Here is an 18449-nt window from a genome sequence, read left to right as displayed (position 1 = left end):
AAGTTGAAACACCATCGAGGAGGCATCCTGATTGAAGACTCACTCAGCAGGGGTCATTTGCAAAGCCACACTGGATTTCACTATTCAGAAGAATTTCCATGCCCTCCAAGAGAGCCCCTACTCCACAGCAGCAGGCCTTCCCTCGCTGTCACAGATATTCAGATCAGTGCTTTTCAGAAAGAAGACTTTGGCAGGCAGTGGCCTTCCTGCCCCTTTAGCCTCCTAGAATGATAGTCTAAGGCCAGGAAGTGCCAAAGCAGATGAGAGTGTAGAATGCATTGAATGGGGAGAGGGAAGTGAGGATGAAAATGTCCTCCAAGACACTTGCCATTGAGCATGGACGTCCCTTAAACTCTGGCAGGTTGTACACTGAGGGTTCACAGCTTCACTTCTGCCCTGGGGAGTACATCAGTGTTCGGTGTGGATCCTATTCACAAAGTGATTCTTCTTTACAAAATAGAAGTTTAAAACCTCTTCTATCCATGCAACAGAAAGTGTACCATTGGGAAGAAGGCACGGGGTTCTTCTGATATGAGACGGAAGAACACCACAGCACCAAGAAGCAGTTTCCAGAATAACAAGTTACTGAGTACAAGCTTCCAGTCACACACTCAGATGTTTAAGAAAGCAAGTTTGTCCGTTCTTTAACAACTGAGTGTAAGTTCTACTTTGAGCCATATTTCACTCAATGACAGAAACTTGGATCCTCATTCCTTATGTTTTCCTGAATGTTGAAGCCAAACTTGGGAGCTTATATGGTACCAAAGCATTACAGAAGCACTGTCCGTAGAAAATTTAAAAGCAATAATAAAATCTATTCAAAATCAGCCTGTTTTTTAGTATTATCATGTACAATTCTATATAATCTATGTCAATGAAAAAATTCTCCTCCAAAAATATTTTTTGTTGGTTTAATGTTTAAACAATCGCTGTGGTTACCCTTTAGTATAAATAATATATACATGGGCTTCAAATCAGCACATTTTCGTTACATCACTTTCAATAAACTCTTTTTTTTAAAGATTTTATTTATTTATTTGAGGGAGAGATAACGAGAGAGAGCACAAGAGGGGGTAGGGTCAAAGGAAGAAACAGAGTCCCCACTGAGGAGGGAGCCTGATGGGGGACTCGATCCCTGGACTCCAAGATCATGACCTGAGCCAAGGCAGTAGCTCAACTGACTGAGGCACCCAGGCACCTCAATAAACATTTTCTACATAGAAGTTAACTTCAGAAAGTACCTATGGATTCAGCTCCTGCACTGTATTTTGCAAAACATACTGGAGGGAAGGAAAATCCTGAGCTTTACTCTCATGGTTACACTGGGCCCCTACACCAAACTGAAACATGATGGAAAGAGCTGGAAATGTCTGCCAACAGGTGCCACAACGACCCCCTCATGTAAGGATGTGCCTGAAGACAGCAAGAGATGCTGAGACACACAGAGCTGGTCTCCAGAAACCTGGTTGCTGCCAACAGACCAGAAACCACCATTCTAGTCATCCTCCCAGGTGGAGACTTTCAACTATCTCCTAAGTGAAGAGAAAACTGATCATAGAACCCATCTGCATATGCTTAATAACATTTCAATTTAACAGTCCTGTAAAAAAAAAAATGAGTTCAGTCTCATTAACAACCCCCCTTTAGTCTTTCTAAACATCTCCCAAGCTTGTTTCAAATAGATCCGAATGGCTAGACTTCCAGAATCAATGAGAGAGTCCTGCGGAGAGGTGAACTAGGTAAGCAGCACCTGCCCCCACTAAAGGCGACATTCACAAACTTACTTCTTTCTAAATGAGCTTCATGCTACACTCAAACTCTTCTTTAAAAACAAAAACAGAGGGAACCTGGGTGGCTCAGTGGGTTAAAGCCTCTGCTTTCGGCTCAGGTCATGATCCCAGGGTCCTGGGATCAAATCCCACATCGGGCTCTCTGCTCAGCAGGGAGCCTGCTTCCTCCTCTCTCTCTGCCTGCCTCTCTGCCTACTTGTGATCTCTGTCTGTCAAATAAATAAATAAAAATCTTAAAAAAAAAATAAATAAATAAAAAAATAAAAACAAAAACAGAAACACCATAAAACCTCAAGTTGCACAGAAGATAAGAATTTGAAAAGTACTCTAATCTGAAACTGTAACTGGAGGCATTAATCTTATTAATTGGAGGGTAAAGACCTCTGCCCACCAATCTGACATTAATTTCACTAAAAGAAGATATTAGAAACACAATCTTGTAATGGAATTATTAATCTGATAAAAATTTTACTCACCACCATGAACAAGCAAACCAAAGGAGAAGAAATAAAAATGTCCACAAATACAAGAAAAGGTACTCACAGGGGGACAATAACCAAAGCATTCCAAGTTAAAATGGGACATCATGTCTGTCTATTCTTTCCTGAAAGTAATAAGAATATTGATAATCCTTAGTTTTCAAGGCTATGGAAAATTATCAACAAGCATAATGTTTTTTAGCAAATGTATAAGCTGATCTAACTTTTTGAGAGAACAATATGATCAAAATTTTAAGTTCTTTTTTTTATGTTTATACTACATATTTCACTTCAGGGAGTTTGTCCTAAGGAAATAATGAAACAAGTCAGAAAAGATTAATGTCCTAAGAGATCATTGTTCTTTCTAATAGAAGACATTGACAACTGAACATATATTGATATGGAATTGATTAAATATAATATAGTCACACGATGGACTCCTATGCAGTCTTTTAAAAGATTGAGGAATATTTTTATGTAATGACATAAAAAATTATTCCATGATATATTAAAAATTAAAAGGTTACAGAATACTGGATATGACCAGTACACTGAATAGGCATGACTGTGGATATAATAATAATCCAATTTTATCTTGGGCCTTTTCTCATCACTTTAAAATTTGGTCAGTGTGTATAAATATTCTCTGAGACTAGAAGACAACACCAGCAGGCCCCTGATTTTTCTGTTCACTCTTGGTCAGGCAAATCTATAACCACTTTAAGTTATAATTACTGTCTCAGTCCAATGGTTGGTCCATGATATTAATCAAAACTCCAAACTTGCTTTAATATCATTTATATGTGATACCTATTAAGATATTAGTCATTTGTCTGTTAGCTTTTCTCTTGATGTTTTACTATAAAGTAAATTTGTTTCAGGTCAGAAGCCTATTATTACAAAGGAGGATGGGATTGTCTTCTTTCCTCTTCCCCACACAGAACTTCTCCTCTCCTCACTCCTCTGGCACCCATCCTTTCCCAGGAAGAACTGTCAGCTAAGTCTGGCTCCTTGAGGTAGGACAGGAGGAGTGGTGAGGGGATAGGGAAGAGCCTTATTTGAGCTGGTCTAATGGTAAACTCCTTGCTCAGCCAAAGACATTGAATCAGAAACAATAGAGCAATGGGTCACTAAAGAGAATCTAACCTGAAGTCCACAGGGAGTGTGGGGCTATCGGTTTAGCTGGCCCAGCTCTGATAGACGAGGGACAGAGGGAAAAAGGAGCAGAGGAAAGCCCAAATGGCAAGAAAGGACTGGACAGTGGTTGGGAGATGAGAAAGAATGACCGGTGCTAGAAACAGTAGGTAGCTCTGGGAATTAGGAAAGAGGGAGCATAGAGAGTGGGTGAGGAAGGGAAAGACCATAACCACCCAGACCTTATTCTACATTCTACACCTCCTGAGCAGGCTGTCTTGTTTGTCCTGGAACAAATGACACCACTGAGGCTCAGAGAAGTTGAGTCAACAACAAAGCAAGAAGTTAAGTCCAGGACTCCTGATTCCAAATCCCCTGTTCCTTCCACACGTCAATGGTTTCCAAACAACCCACAAAACCAGTATCAGAATGGCTTCTCAGAATCACCTGGAGAACTTTTTAAAACGTCATAATCCATAATCCCTGGCCTCATCTCAGACCTACAGAATCAGAATCTCTGGGAGAGAGGATCAAGAAATAGGATATATTCATAAGCTCCTTAGGGGAGCCGGTGGTGCTGCCAAGTTGGGCAACTAATATATTAGGCGTATCACATTGCCTCCAATATATATCTGTAGGGCAGGGGGTGGGGAATGAACCATGATCTCCTGAGCACCTACTTCTTTACCTTATTATGAGCATCTCCTGTGTACTGCTTTTAAGTATATCATCACAAGTTGTCCTTCCTTGACATGGTGATGAGATTGGTACCACCTTACACCAGTGAGGGGGCTGAGAGCAGTTATGTGACCTGTTAAAGAGCCCTTAACCAGTAAGTAGCAGAGCTGGGGCTCACACCTCAATCTTGCTCCCAGTCTCTGTACCTTTCCACCCTGCTGTGGTGGGGAAGACCTTATGTTGGTGGAAGGAGGATGGAGAGATACTGCAGATGAGAGAGATAATTACAGAGCAACTTAACAGACAGATCCGCTGTAGTGACTCAGACTGGGGGACACCTTGGTTGGGAGAGCAAGTGGGAGGGAAACTGAAGAACTGGTCCAGGTGCTGTGCCAGTGGGTTCACCCAGCATCTCCAGAGTTCCTGCCTAGTGAAGACCGGGTGGCTTGGAGAAGCCTTTAGTCCAAGAAGCTGGCTCCCTCTTGTGGCAGCTGCCGCTCATGGCGGAATGATCTGGGACCAAGCAATCTGGTAGAGAGCCCGTGGCGACTTGACTGCGTTGGAATCATGGGGAAGCAATTAGAATATACCCATGCCCCAGGCCAATGAGGTAAGACTATTTGGGGAGACCTAGACCTACCGTGTCCCACATAGTACCCACTACCCACATGCAGCTACGGAGCCCTTGAAATGTGGCTGGTTCGAACGGAGATTTAAGTGTAAAATATACACTGGGTTTCACACACTTAGAACAAAAAAGAGAATGTGAAATAGCTCATTAATAATTTTACATTAATTGTAAGTTAAAATGGTATTTTGATATACTGGGCTAGGTATGTTATTTAAATTAATTCACCTACTTCTTTTTACTTAAAAACGTAGTTAGAAGAAAATGTAAAATTACATATGTGGCTCACATTTGTAGCTCAGATCATATGTAAGATTGCCAAATTTAACAAATGAAAATGCTGGATGCCCAGTTAAGTTTGAATTTCAGATAAACACAAATAAAATTTTTAGTATATTTAGTAAATTTTTAGTATAAATATGTCCCATGTATTATCTGGGACATATTTGTACTAAAAATCAAATTCATTGTTTATCTAAACTTCAGATTAAACTGGGTATCTCATAAATATGGAGTCCCCGGTACGTCTATTGGACAACACCAGCCTAGATTCCTGCTACTGAGAATGTGGTCTGAAGAGCAGCAGCATGGGTCTTACCTGGGAGTTTGTCAGAAATGCAGCATCTTAGGCCTCACCCATAGCTACTGAACCAGAATCTCCAATTTGACAGGATCGCACATGATTGGTGAGGACCTCAGTGTTTTAGAAGCACTGAGCTTGAGAGCCACCAGTGACGTGGAGAGGTATAGGGAAAGGAAGGTGAGTTTGTCCAGCGCCCTCTGCCAAGGCAGACAGTCCTATATTTCAAACTCTGAAGCCACCCACCTCTCTCCTCTATCCCCACCATATACAACACATAAAAGTTCTGTTGAATAAATAAGTGTGAATATGTGGGTAAGTGCGTGAATGAATGAATGAATAGTGAATGCATCTTTGAGATAGTGAATAAATTCCAGAGCAACTAGGATGATTGAATGGCAAAATTCATAGTGACCTATGGACTCTGGACTTTGGAGGCAGATGGCTTAGAAAGAAAAGCCACCCAAAGGGCTATCCCTTCCCTGATCCAGGATGATCCCATGAAAGAAGGTGCACTCCTCCGGGCTCAAGTCTCACCACCTGTAGCCTAAGCAGGGTGGGGAGCACTTCCTTCTCTCTCCAAGCCAGCTGACTTGAAACTTTTGTGGGACATAAACACACAACCCCTTGCTCACCCAGGGGCCCCTCTTGCCCCGGTCTGATCTAAGTCACTGGTGTCCTCTCAGAGCACACCCAAAATCACAGGAAATGTTTTCGATTTCCTTTAATTTTGTAAATTGGTCAAGTTTTAATCAGTTATTTCTTTTTCTAAAGTGGTAATTTCTTTCTCAATTTTTTTCTTTCATGTTATATACTATAATATCCTAAATACCCAGCAGTAAATCCCTTCCTGCTTACATCACTTGGAATGGAATCTGTTTTCTATAACTAAAAGCCCAGACTAATACAACCTTCTAAGTGAATCTCAAATCCATTTGCTTCTCTCCACTGACATTGCTAGTCCTTGGATGCAAGCCACCATAAGTTCTTGCATGGCCCATTCTTGGGTCCGCTAGATTTCCTGCTGTTAGTCCTCACCCACTAGTCAATTACATTCTCCATGTGCAACCAAAGTAACCCTCTAAGATGCGGATATGATCATGGCCCTTCCCTCCTTAAACCTTTCACTGGTTTGTCTTTACCCTTGGATTGGAGTCTAAAATTGCTAATGAGACTTCAAGACCCTCCATGGCCTATAAGGCCTCCATGTCCTGGCTTCTGACCAAGTGCCCAGCCCCTCTCCCCCTGTCCACCCTGCCTCACTCCGTGCTGCAGCCATTCCCAACCTCCCCTAGCTCCTGGTCCCTTCTTCACTCCCAGGCTTTGCAAGAACTTCTCTCTACCTGGAATATTCTTTACCTGATTCTTCCCACCCTTTTAGGGCTCAGTTCCAATCATCCTGCAGGCCTTTATTAGTTGTCAGTTTTTTTCAGGAAATTTCCATAACTACAGAGGTTTAAAAAAAAATTCTCTGGAGTATCACTCTGTATTTCATCTACTTTTTCATTTTGGTAACTTCTGTCTGTTTCCCGCCTCTAGACTGAGCTCTCTACGGGCCAAGATTACATCTGTGTTATTCACCATTGAGTCTCTAGCACTTCATGGAATGATTAGGACGCTTATTAACTTTTTTAATAAGTGAATGCTTTAATAAACATACTTGCACATAAATTGTACCTAATCTCTCAGTGCTTCAGTTTCTGCATCTGTTAAGACATTGAGGTTCCTATCTCACAGAGTTGTTACAAAGATTAGATTGGGCAATACCTCTAAAGTTGTTATAATAATGCCTGGTACAGTGTATGTGCTCCATAAATGTCAGTGGTCATTATTATTTCTCCACCTAGGGACACTCTGTGTGAGTTAGTATTGTGGAAATTGAGGAAGCAGCTGAGTTTGACATCTGGGTGTAGATGGTATGGAACAGGAACCGCTACAGGGGCACAGGATCCCAGAGGCAAAAGCAATGAGATCATAAGACCCTCAGAAAATCACAGAACTCTTGAACAGGGCTTTGGAGACCCATGAGCTCCAGAATGAATAATAAAACCGGTCTTACTTAGATCTCAAGGAGTTGAGTGTTCTGGGTAACCATGGCGTATACACAGACGCATATCCATACCCAGGAGAGCAAGCTTTAGGCAAAAAGCAGTTTCATTTCAAACTGAGAAAACTTTTTTTTTACTCTATTTACTTCTCCTTCCAAAACAAGAACAAAACAAAAACAAAAACAAAAAAACCCTGCAGACACAAATCTGACTCAAGCATACACCAAAACAATGTACCTTAGCCATCAGGATACTTGGATTCTCAACCTACAAACAACTCTACTACGGTGGGTGGTGACATCACATTTTCCCCAGGAAGAGTTAAGTGGGTAAGTAATTTGCATGTGTGTAACTGTAGTGTTCATTCCAGGTACAGCCTGTCATGAAGGAGCAGTAAAGCTCCTATCTCTAATGAAATAGAAAAGTGCTTACAGCTTAAATGCCAGTTGTTTCAACTTCCCTCCTCAAGTTTTCAAAAATCAGAGAAGTTCTGGTTTCTCAAAACTCATATTATACATAAAAAGTGAATCTTGCAAATAACCTAAATATTCAACAGGGGAGGAAATGTTAAGCAGACATGATACAGCTACATATAATAAAATGTGAAAATTTATGCTTGCAGTGAATTTTGGATGAAGTAAGAAATATTTTTTGACAAAGACAAAGTTAAAAGAACAAAACATGATTAAAAACTGTGTGTTTAGTTTGATCTCAACTATGTAAAAAAGATACATATTCAAAGAAAGATGACTAGAAGGAAAAAAGCCAAAATGTTGGCCAAATGTTAGAGGTAGAATCATAGTTTATCATTTTATTCTCTGTTTTTGTTTCTCGGATTTAAAAAAAATTCCTTTGATTTTATTTTTATAAAGATTTTATTGTACTTTTTTTAGAGCAGTTATAGGTCCGCAGCAAAACTGAAAGTACCAAGATTTCCCGTATGCTTCCTGCTGCCCACGCATGCACAGCCTCCCCCAATGGTCAGCATTCCCACAGGGGTGTACATTTGTTACAAATGATGAACCTACATTGACACATGGTGTTGTACACTTTCTGGGTTTAGACAAATATACAACAACACATATCCACCATTATAGTATCATACAGAGTAGTTTCCATGCCCTAAAAATCCTATGTTCCACCTATTTGTCCCTCTTTGGGATCTTTAAACTTTTCTCTTTTTTTAAGATTTTATTTATTGGGGTGCCTGGGTAGCTCAGTGGGTTAAAGCCTCTGCCTTCGGCTCAGGCCATGATTCCAGGGTCTTGGGATCGAGCCCCACATCAGGTTCTCTGCTCAGCAGGGAGCCTGCTTCCTCCTCTCTCTCTCTGCCTGCCTCTCTGCCTACTTGGGTTCTGTATCTGTCAAATAAATAAATAAAATCTTTAAAAAAAAAGATTTTATTTATTTATTTGACAGAGAGAGAGAAAGAGAGAGAGCACAATCAGGGGTAGCAGCAGTCAGAGGGAGAGGGAGAAGCAGGCTCTCCACGGAGCAAGGAGCTCAATGTGGGGCTTGATCCCAGGACCCTGGGATCATGAACTGAGCCAAAGGCAGACGCTTAACAACTGAGCCACCCAGACGCACCTAAATTTTTTATTCTTTAACATTTTCTACCATTTTATATCACTGTTATGGTAAGAGAAAAACAAATACTGTCATTTAAAGAACCCTTTTGTGAAGGTAAATGCAAGTTGAAGCTTTCCGTTTCCCCTTGACTCAGAAACCCTTCGGGTGTCTGTTCAGCTCCCCTGAAAAAAAGCACCCAAAGGCGAACCTGCAGTTTGTGTGTTGAGTTTCAGGAGAAGGCAGGGAGGCTTGAGGACCTACAACTAGTCAAACAGAAACCAGCCATCCCCACCTTGTTTGCTCTCTTGCCTCATTCTCTCCTGAGAGCCCGAGACACGAAGTCCCACAGCTTCCTGATTCTGAGTGGTGATTCAGATAAGGTGTGTGCTGGTGGGTAAAGGAAAACTGCAGTGATCCTCACCCCAACCACTTTCCATTTAGGGGATTATTACATACATTAGCTAAAGGTGATTTAATTTTATATTTTAGTATTTTTTATTTCCATTGATCAAAAGTCAGGACGAAAACAATCTTCCCCAGTTCATGTACACCAACTCTTTAGGAAAACAGCATCACTGTACTCCCTTTTCTTAGCCCAGGAGGACTGGCAGTGTATTTTCCTTCAGCATAGCTCCACCCTCCAAAGTGAGATTTTGATTCCAAATTCTTAAATAAGATGAGTTCTTGGGGGCACTTGGGTGGCTCAGTCGGTTAGGCCTCTGCCTTCAGCTGAGGTCATGACCTAAGGGTCCTGTGAATCGAACGCTGCATCGAGCCCTGAATTGGGCTCCTTGTTCAGCGGGAAGCCTGCTTCTTCCTCTCCCACTCCCCCTGCTTGTGTTCCTTCTCTCGCTCACTCTCTCTCTCTGTCAATTAAATAAATAAATAAATAATCTTTTTAAAAAATTTATTTCAATAATGTCTTATGGTTTTCAGAATACAAGTTTCATATTTCTTTCATTAAATTTATTCCTAAGTATTTTGTTCTTTTGGATGCTATTTTGGGTGGAATTGTTTTCTTAGTGTCATTTTCAGATTTTTTCATTGCAAGAATATAGAAATGCAATTAATTTTTGCATATTGACCTTGTATTCTGCAACCTGCTCAACTCATTATTAGCTCTATTAGTTTTTTCATGAATTTATTATTATTAGAATTTTCTATATTTAAGATCATGCCATCTGAAAGTAGCAATAGTTTTACTTCTTCCTTTTCAATCTGGATGCGTTTTTTTTTTCATGTTCTTGCCTAATTGCTCTGCGTAGACCTCCAGTAAAATGTTGAAGGAATGATGAAAGTAGGTAGACATCTTTGTCTAGTTCCTGATCTTATGGTGAAAGCATTCAGTCTTTCACTATTAGATAGTTGTTATTTGTGGGGTTTTCGTGGGTGTCCCATATCAGATTTAGGACATTTGGAATCATATTTTTATTTCCCAAAAAAATCCTTTAGAATTTTCTTTGTTACACATCTGCTGATGAAGAACTCACTCACCTTTTTAAATGTTTTTTTCTTCATTCTTGAAAGATGCATTTGCCAAATATATGTAAAATTGTAGGTCAGCGGTTATTTCTTTATTGCACCTTGAAGGTACCATCCCGCTGTCTTCTACCTTCCGTTGTTGCTGACAGTCCAACTACTGCTCATTTGAAAGTCATCTATGTTTCTCTGGCTGCTATTAACAATTCTCCTTATCTTTGATTTTCAGCAATGTCATGATGTGCCTAGGAGTATATTTCTTTTTATTTATCTTGCTTGGGAATTTGGAGACTTTAAATCTGTGCATTGGTGTCTTTCATCGGTCCTGAAAAATTCTCAGAGATTATCTCTTCAAATACAGCATCTGCTGCATTCTTTCCCACTTCTCCTTTGTGGATTTCATTAAACATAAGTTTGTATCCTATCACTGTATCTTCTATGACTCTTACAACCTTTTCTTTCTCTCTTTCTTTCTTTCTTCCTCCCCACCCCTTCCTTCCTTTCTTGCTCCCACTCCCTCTCTCATTTATCCACATATAATATTTTGGTTAATTTCTTCTGATGGATCTATCACTTCCTTAATGCCTTCTTTGAATATTTGCTATTATGTTGGGTTTTGTTTTTGCTGGCTTTTTCTCATGGAGTCTTATTTATGTGTATACCTGGTTATTTTTGGCTATATGTTGTATATTACATTTTTTAATTATTTAAAGGAATAATTTGAGACCCACAATAAAGAGATAGTGCTCAAGGGAGAATTTGAATTTCCTTTATGTCAAGTGCTCCGGCTTGTTGCTAGCATGAAACTACCTTAAACAAAGTCATCTGTAGTACTAGGGATTTTTTAAAGCTACAATTCTGGACTTCCGAATCATCCTTATCTTAAGCGTTTACACTTTTGGGGTCCCAGTTTAATGGGGATAGAGTCTTGTCTGTCCACATCTAGTTCTCATGGAACTTTGATTTTTTTCTTCTTTACATATCCTACCAAGTTGTTAAAACAAATGTCCTAATTTTGAAGCGTCAGCAAATGTCCTCAGTTAAAAGTGATTTCCATGCTCATTTACATTGCAGGGTTCCATTTTTCCTTCGCTTTTGGTCTGGTAATTCTTCATAATATTGTCAGTTTATTATGTTTTCAAGAAGCTTTTTATTAATTTTTTGAAATTTTAAATAGTTCCTAGTAGGAGGTTTGATCAAATTACCTAGCCCACCATTCCTAAAAATAGGTAACCTCCCCACTTGGCTGACATTTTTGCCATTTCTACTGCCCATCCTAAAGGTAATAGAACAGTTTTCCCTATACTTTTCAAAGCATCCTTTCCTGAAGATTCAAAGATCCAGCTTCTTCTCCTATTCAGTGAATTCTCAGTGCTACCACTTTTTTTCTCCATAGCTAGATTAGGGCCAGGCTAACCAGGAAACAGTCCATATGGGATATGAAACCATCACTGAATACACTGGAAATATGATGTCAATTAGCTGAGGTTTCCTTATACAACTCCTTACGTTGTTGGTGAAAAGTTAAATAGACAACTCCCTCCAAAGCAAAATATGCCCTGTGGTAAAAAAAAATTTAAAACACATCTCTTCAGCACCTGTATTTTTCTCTGAACTTCTCCAACCCAGAGCCTGCCTGCTAATGGTTGCTGAAGCTCTCTGTTATAGAGAATTGAAATTACAAAAATGAATCATGCATGGCATAGGGCCACTTCCTGAGATTTATTTTTAAATTTTTAAACTTGTTAATAAGCCTACCAAGAAAATGTCTGCTTCGGAAAATAATAAAATTATGGGGAGAATGAAAACTATGAAAAAAAGTGAAGAATATTTTATGGAATATTTTTAGGGCAGCTTTAATCAATGGAAGAGAATTATTCATAAAAATAAGTTGTCCTTGCCACTTCTAAATAAATGTTGAACAAATATTTAAAGATTTTAGTTTGGACAGAGGGCTCTAAGTTATTAGTCTGCTTAAATGTTCCTTGATTTTGTCTACCCCTAGCTTAGGTGCTCCCCAAAAGACACTCACAAACCCACTTTCAGTGTAGCTTTTCAAAACTTTGCTGTCAACCACCCTAGGCAAGGGAATAAATAAGAATAAAGAAATAAATACAATGAAATAACAAAAATCTGAAATTTTCCAAGCCTCTTATAGTATTAGTTCTGTATTACCACTCCTTACCACTTTCTGAAATAATAACCAAGTCCCACTAGATATCAGTTCTCCACTTTTATACCTGCCCATTAAATTCCATACAACTACTGATTATCTCCTTTATCTTAGGGAAGACTGCCCCCAGGCATCAAGATGCAGAAAGGTACATCTATGAAAGATGGCTTCTAGGTAGCATAACATGTATTTCTTTCTCTCTATCTGATCAGCACAAGCTGCATTTGTCAGGATTCCATCAGTTAAAGGTAGAAAAACCCAATTCAAACTGGCCTGATCAAAGGGTAAAGTGGGACAGTGTGGCTGGAAGGAGACTTGGTTGTTCATATAACTGAAGAAAATTGAGAGTAAAACTCTCTTCAGGCATTGTCTAGTACGGGGACTCAGACATCATCAAGAATTAGTATCTCTTGGGTGCCTGGGTGGCTCAGTCAGTTAAGCAACTGCCTTTGGCTCGGGTCATGATCCCAGGGTCCTAGGATCGAGCGCCACATTGGGCTCCCTGCTCAGCAGGAGACCTGCTCCTCCCTCTCCCTCCGCTGCTTCCCTGCCTGTCCTCTCCTGCTCTCTCTGTCAAATAAATAAATAAAATCTTTAAAAAAAAAAAAAGAATTAGTATCTTCATCTCCCCTTCCTATTTTTCTCTAAAATTGGCTTTATTCCAGATTCCAGTAGGAGGCTCCAGCATCTCCAAGCATTTGCCAGACTCAATGCCAGGAGGCCCAGCAAATAAGCCCCTCTTCCTTCCCAACAGTCCTAACAAAACATCCAGAATTGAGTCTCACTGTCCTGGTTTGCCTCATGTGCCCATCTGTGATCCAACCACAGCAACCAAGGAGGTGAAAGATGCTGGGTGGCCAGCACCCAGTCACATGTCTGCCTCCAGAGAGGAAACCAATCCCCCGGAACCTAGTGGATTGAGAAGGACACAGGGTTGTTCCTCAAAAGAGCAGGCAAGGTGCAATAACTTAGGTAACAGCTATCCCTGTCTGCCTAACACTGAAGGGTTTTCCCAGGTCCTATGACTTTCAGTGATATAAGTGGGATGGTCTCAGGCAAACCAGAATGTCTGGTCACACTAATGCTGGTTATCAAATGATTCAAAAAGCTAACGCTGAGCCACAGTGTCCTGTGACCTATGTATCTGGAGCAGTACAAGATTCTCCATCAAAATGTATGCTTCTCCCTCTTTCGGGTCTCATGCAAGCCCTTCCTGCCCTGTCCTCTGTGGCTGAGCACACACTCTCAGTCATCACTGTATTACAGTGTGGGATAGATAGGTAAACTGCAGACTCAGTCTCATGCTGTTCACTTAGCTAGATCTAAATGAGCCTGATCCACTCCAGCCAGAGTTCCAAGTGCCCTTTCTGTTGGTAAGCTCTGCCTTGAAGGTCACTCGTTAAGTTTCTTGTTCACTGTACTCCCCCAGGCCCATGTCCACGTTCCTCTCTCTTCTCTTGCTTCATTCCACTTCTCTTCATTTTTTCCCTCTTTTTTCTTTGATCCTAGAGAATGAGGGCGGCTCTCTCTTCAAGCCTATGTCTATTCTCAGCCTTAGAGTAATGCTCCTCCCACATCGTTCATACTTGCCAGTCTCCCTCAATTTACTTACAACTGCCTTGGCCAATACTTTCCAAACAGGGAAAGTACTCCGGGGAGACCGGCCTGAGGCCCAGCTGGGGAGCCAGGCAGATCTCAAACCACCACAGTCCCTGCCAAACGCAGCCCACCCCATTCCACCCCACTTCCCTGAGGAGAAAGTATAGCCTCAGAGCTCTGGTCACCAGTGATGGATTCACCCCATCTTTCAAATAAATAAAAATAGTTCTGTTTCAAAAAAAAAAAAAACCCAGACATGGATCAAACAATCCACTGGGGCACAGAAAGATAATTTCAGAACTTCTATTTACAATCACATTTGTATTATCTTCCTTTCATTTCCATGTTAGGCTATGTTTTACAATGTAATACTTAAAAATCGTAGCACATATAGATCATTTATGATTACGTGTATCTGGGGACCAGGATGGTACCTTATTTATTTCCATATTCCCAGTGCTTGGTGTACTGCCTGGCTCACCAATTGCTTTTTAAACAAATGCATCCCTGAATAAATCAAATCAATCAATCAATGATGTTTCTTTGTCTCTGTCCCTAAAGCATTCTAGATGAGTCTCTTGTAAGGTCATAGTCACTGCACTTAGGGACTTTTCATTGCTTACCTTATCTTCCATCGTCTGAGGTAAATGATTTTTCACCAAACACACCACCCCCTCCCTCCACCCACCTTAGTCCCTGTCCTCTCAACCAGATCATCCTGAGTCCTCAAGATCTCCTGTCTTGGGGTGCGTGGGTGGCTCAGTGGGTTAAAGCCTCTGCCTTCGGCTCGGGTCATGATCCCAGGGTCCTGGGATCGAGCCCCACATCGGGCTCTCTGCTCGGCGGGGAGCCTGCTTCCCCCTCTCTCTCTGCCTGCCTCTCTGCCTACTTGTGATCTCAGTCTGTCAAATAAATAGATAAAAAATATTAAAAAAAAAAAGATCTCCTGTCTTTATCCATCGACATCTCCTCCCAAAGTCAATACCTCCCCTCAGGATCACCAAAATTCCCCCTGTGTCACCTTCAGCTCAAGAGCCATCTCTCTGCCCCTATATCCTGGCTTGCTCCCCTCCAACAATCTTAGTGGCCAGCATCTCACTGGTTATAAGACAACTCCTAGAATCCTCCAGCTCTGGGCTGGTCCATGGCAAAGGTTTTCCCATCTGAAAATAAATGAGGGAAAAGATGAGGATAATGTGGAATATAAATATGAATATATATGTCATAGCTATCCATGACTATGCTTTATTCTCAGTTTGTGGTTTTCTATATTTTTCTATTATAGACAATATTCTTGTTCTTATAAATGAGAGTGATTGTTGCAATCAGTTATTGTCTTACTTGACAAAATCAAAACCTGGTGTCCTCTTTGGGTCCTGGAATCTTTTGTATGAAAATTTTCTCATTCATACAATTCAAAAGTCTAGGGATTACCAAACCATCAGCAAACAGGAAAGGTTTTGTTTGATTTGTTTTTAAGGTGGAGAAAAGAGAAGCTGATTTATGGGGTGAAATACAAATAGTTCAGAAGAGGTTACAAACAAAGCCATGGCTTTCAATCATTAGGTTTTAACACACCTCTTTCCTAATAGCAGAGTTTAGAGCTGGGAAGTCAGGGAGCATGAGGCACATGGAACACTGAGCAATGGTGAGGAAGGGATGCTCTCAGAGAAAGACAGGTGAGGGCAGGGCAGTCAGGATCATCTGTGATGTCATCACACTGGTGCCAAGGGCTGATTCTGTCTTAAAACACTTGCCCTAGAGGGGTCTCCTATATTTTAGGGTACTCCTTGATATTGACATGTGCTGGCAACAGGAAAAATCTGGACATCGTGGATTGTCCATATTCCTTCTGCATCTTTATCACCAAAGGGGGCAGTATTTGGGTTTCCCAACTAAAACTGTTTAGCAAACAAATAGGGACTTAATTCTTCTCTTACCTGAGAGGATGCATAATGTTCAAATTCTTTTCCAAATATGCTATGTGTATTTTTATTAAAAATCCATATACTGCAGTGCCGGGGTGGCTCAGCCGTTAAGTGTCTGCCTTCGGCTCAGGTCATGATCCCAGCGTTCTGGGATCAAGCCCCACATCATGCTCCCTGCTCAGTGGGAAGTCTGCTTCTCCCTCTCACACTCCCCCTGCTTGTGTTCCTTCTCTCACTGTGTCTCTTTCTGTCAAATAAATAAATAAAATCTTTTTAAAAATCCATATACTATTAGTCACTCAAACTGAGACTCAAAAATACGGCCAGATCTAGAGAACCAGCGAACACTGGGCAATATCAGATAGCCATGCTTATAGGCTTTAGAATTAAATCTCAAGACTGAAATGGCATGGGACACTTGAACCATTTATACCCCCTGTCCACAGCCAGTTATTATCTTGTTACTCCCACAAACCAAACCAAGTGGAAATGAGTCACCAAGTGCCTGAATCCTGTCCACAGAACACCCACATTAGGCTGAAACTCAGGGTTCAGTGGTCATTTTTCTGAGTCATAGCTGACTTGGCAGCATGAGCTCATTACAAGAACATGCTGAGTTTCTTCTATAGATTCTGGAATGGACATTTTACCTGGAAAGAGCAGGTTGGTTCTCTCACTTCTGGAAATTTTAATTTGGGTTCTTGTTTTATTTTGTTTTGTTTTTTGGGGCCCACACACAGTGCTACGGACCTCTGGACATAGTGGTATGCAGCCTGTGTTTTCAAAATATTCCTATACAGTAGGTAAAAAACATTCCTTATTTTTCTGGAAAACAGAGCACCTGTTTTGGTGAAATGGTAAAACAATGTCAGAGTTAAGACATACACTTCTTCACATGTTATCATTCATACCAAGATAGCTTTGCCTCTGATTCCCAGATCTGGTTTAAAAAAAAAAAAAATCCTGCAAGTTTCCAAGAACCCTTGACCACCAACCACCTGGAGAGAAGGTTAGATAGAAGAAGTGTTCTCTTGACTACCATGTGAGGTGTACCTCCAGCCCCCAGAAGGGCAGAGGTATAAGGAACAAGCTTCATAGTCAACTGAAGGGCATTCTGGGTCAAAATCCTCTCTTCCCAGTTGAGGCCTCTCAATTGCCCAATTACAGAGCACATCACCAAGATACGAGGCCCGCTTTTTCTGCTAGTTATGTAATGAGATTTCTCCTGGGCAGTTCCCCTCTCCCTGAAGATCTAAATGAGATTGTTTTGAGCCCTCATCCACTTTGGGAAAGTCTACTGTCCACTCCAAATTTACATTTTCACACCCACTGCTGATTCCAATTCCCGGCCCATACTCAAGCCTTGTTCTCTGCTCTGCCCTTCCGGAGCTGTTCTCCTCTCTGCACTCAAGTATCAACACAAATACGGAACTCAACCCTCAGATATTACTTGTTAGAGCAGTTTCAAGTTCACAGCAATATTGAATGGAAAGCAAAGAGAGTTCCACATACTCCCTGCCCCCACACATGCGTCGCCTCCCCCACTATCAATGTCCAGCACCAGAGTGCTACATCCATCACAACAGATGAACCAACACTACATCATTACCACCCAAAGTCCATAGTTTACATTAGTATATACTCTTGGTGTTATACATTTATGGATTTTGATAAGTATACAATGTCATGTGTTTACCCATCATAGTTTCGTACAAAATAACTTCACTGCCTTAAAAATCTTCTATGCTCCTTTGATTAATCTTCCCAGAGCTCTGAGCCCCTTGCAATCACTGATCTTTTATTGCCCCCACAGTTTTGCCTTTTCCAGAATGTCATATAGTTGGAATCATACAGAAGCCTTTTCAGATTGGCTGCTTTCACTTCGTAATATGCATCTAAGGTTCCTCCATGTTTTTTCAAGGCTTGATAGATAAGTTTTTTGTGCATTGGATAATATTTCATTGTCTGGATATACCAGTTTATTTATCCATTCACCTACTGAAAAATATCTTGTGACTATCAAATTTGGGCAATTATGAATAAAGCTTTTATAGACATCTGATGCAGGTTTTTGTGTGGATATAATTTTTCAACTCATTTGGGCAAATTCCAAGGAGCAAAACCACTGGATCTTATGCTAAGAATATGTATACCTATAAGCAACTGCCAAACTGCCTTCTAAAGTGGCTGTACCTTTGCATTTCCACCAGCAATGAGTGAGAGTTCTTGTTGCTCCATATCCTCGTCAGAATTTGGTGTTAGTGTTTTGGACTTTAGCCATTCTAATGGGTATGAAGTTATTACCTTGTTGTTTTAATTTGTAATTCTTTAATGGCATTTTTTCCCTATGCTTATTTATCATCT

This window comes from Martes martes (assembly GCF_963455335.1).
Source record: "Martes martes genome assembly, chromosome: 1".
Classification (NCBI taxonomy): domain Eukaryota; kingdom Metazoa; phylum Chordata; class Mammalia; order Carnivora; family Mustelidae; genus Martes; species Martes martes.
The sequence above is the reverse complement of the archived record's forward strand: the minus strand, read 5'-3'. Positions refer to the sequence as shown.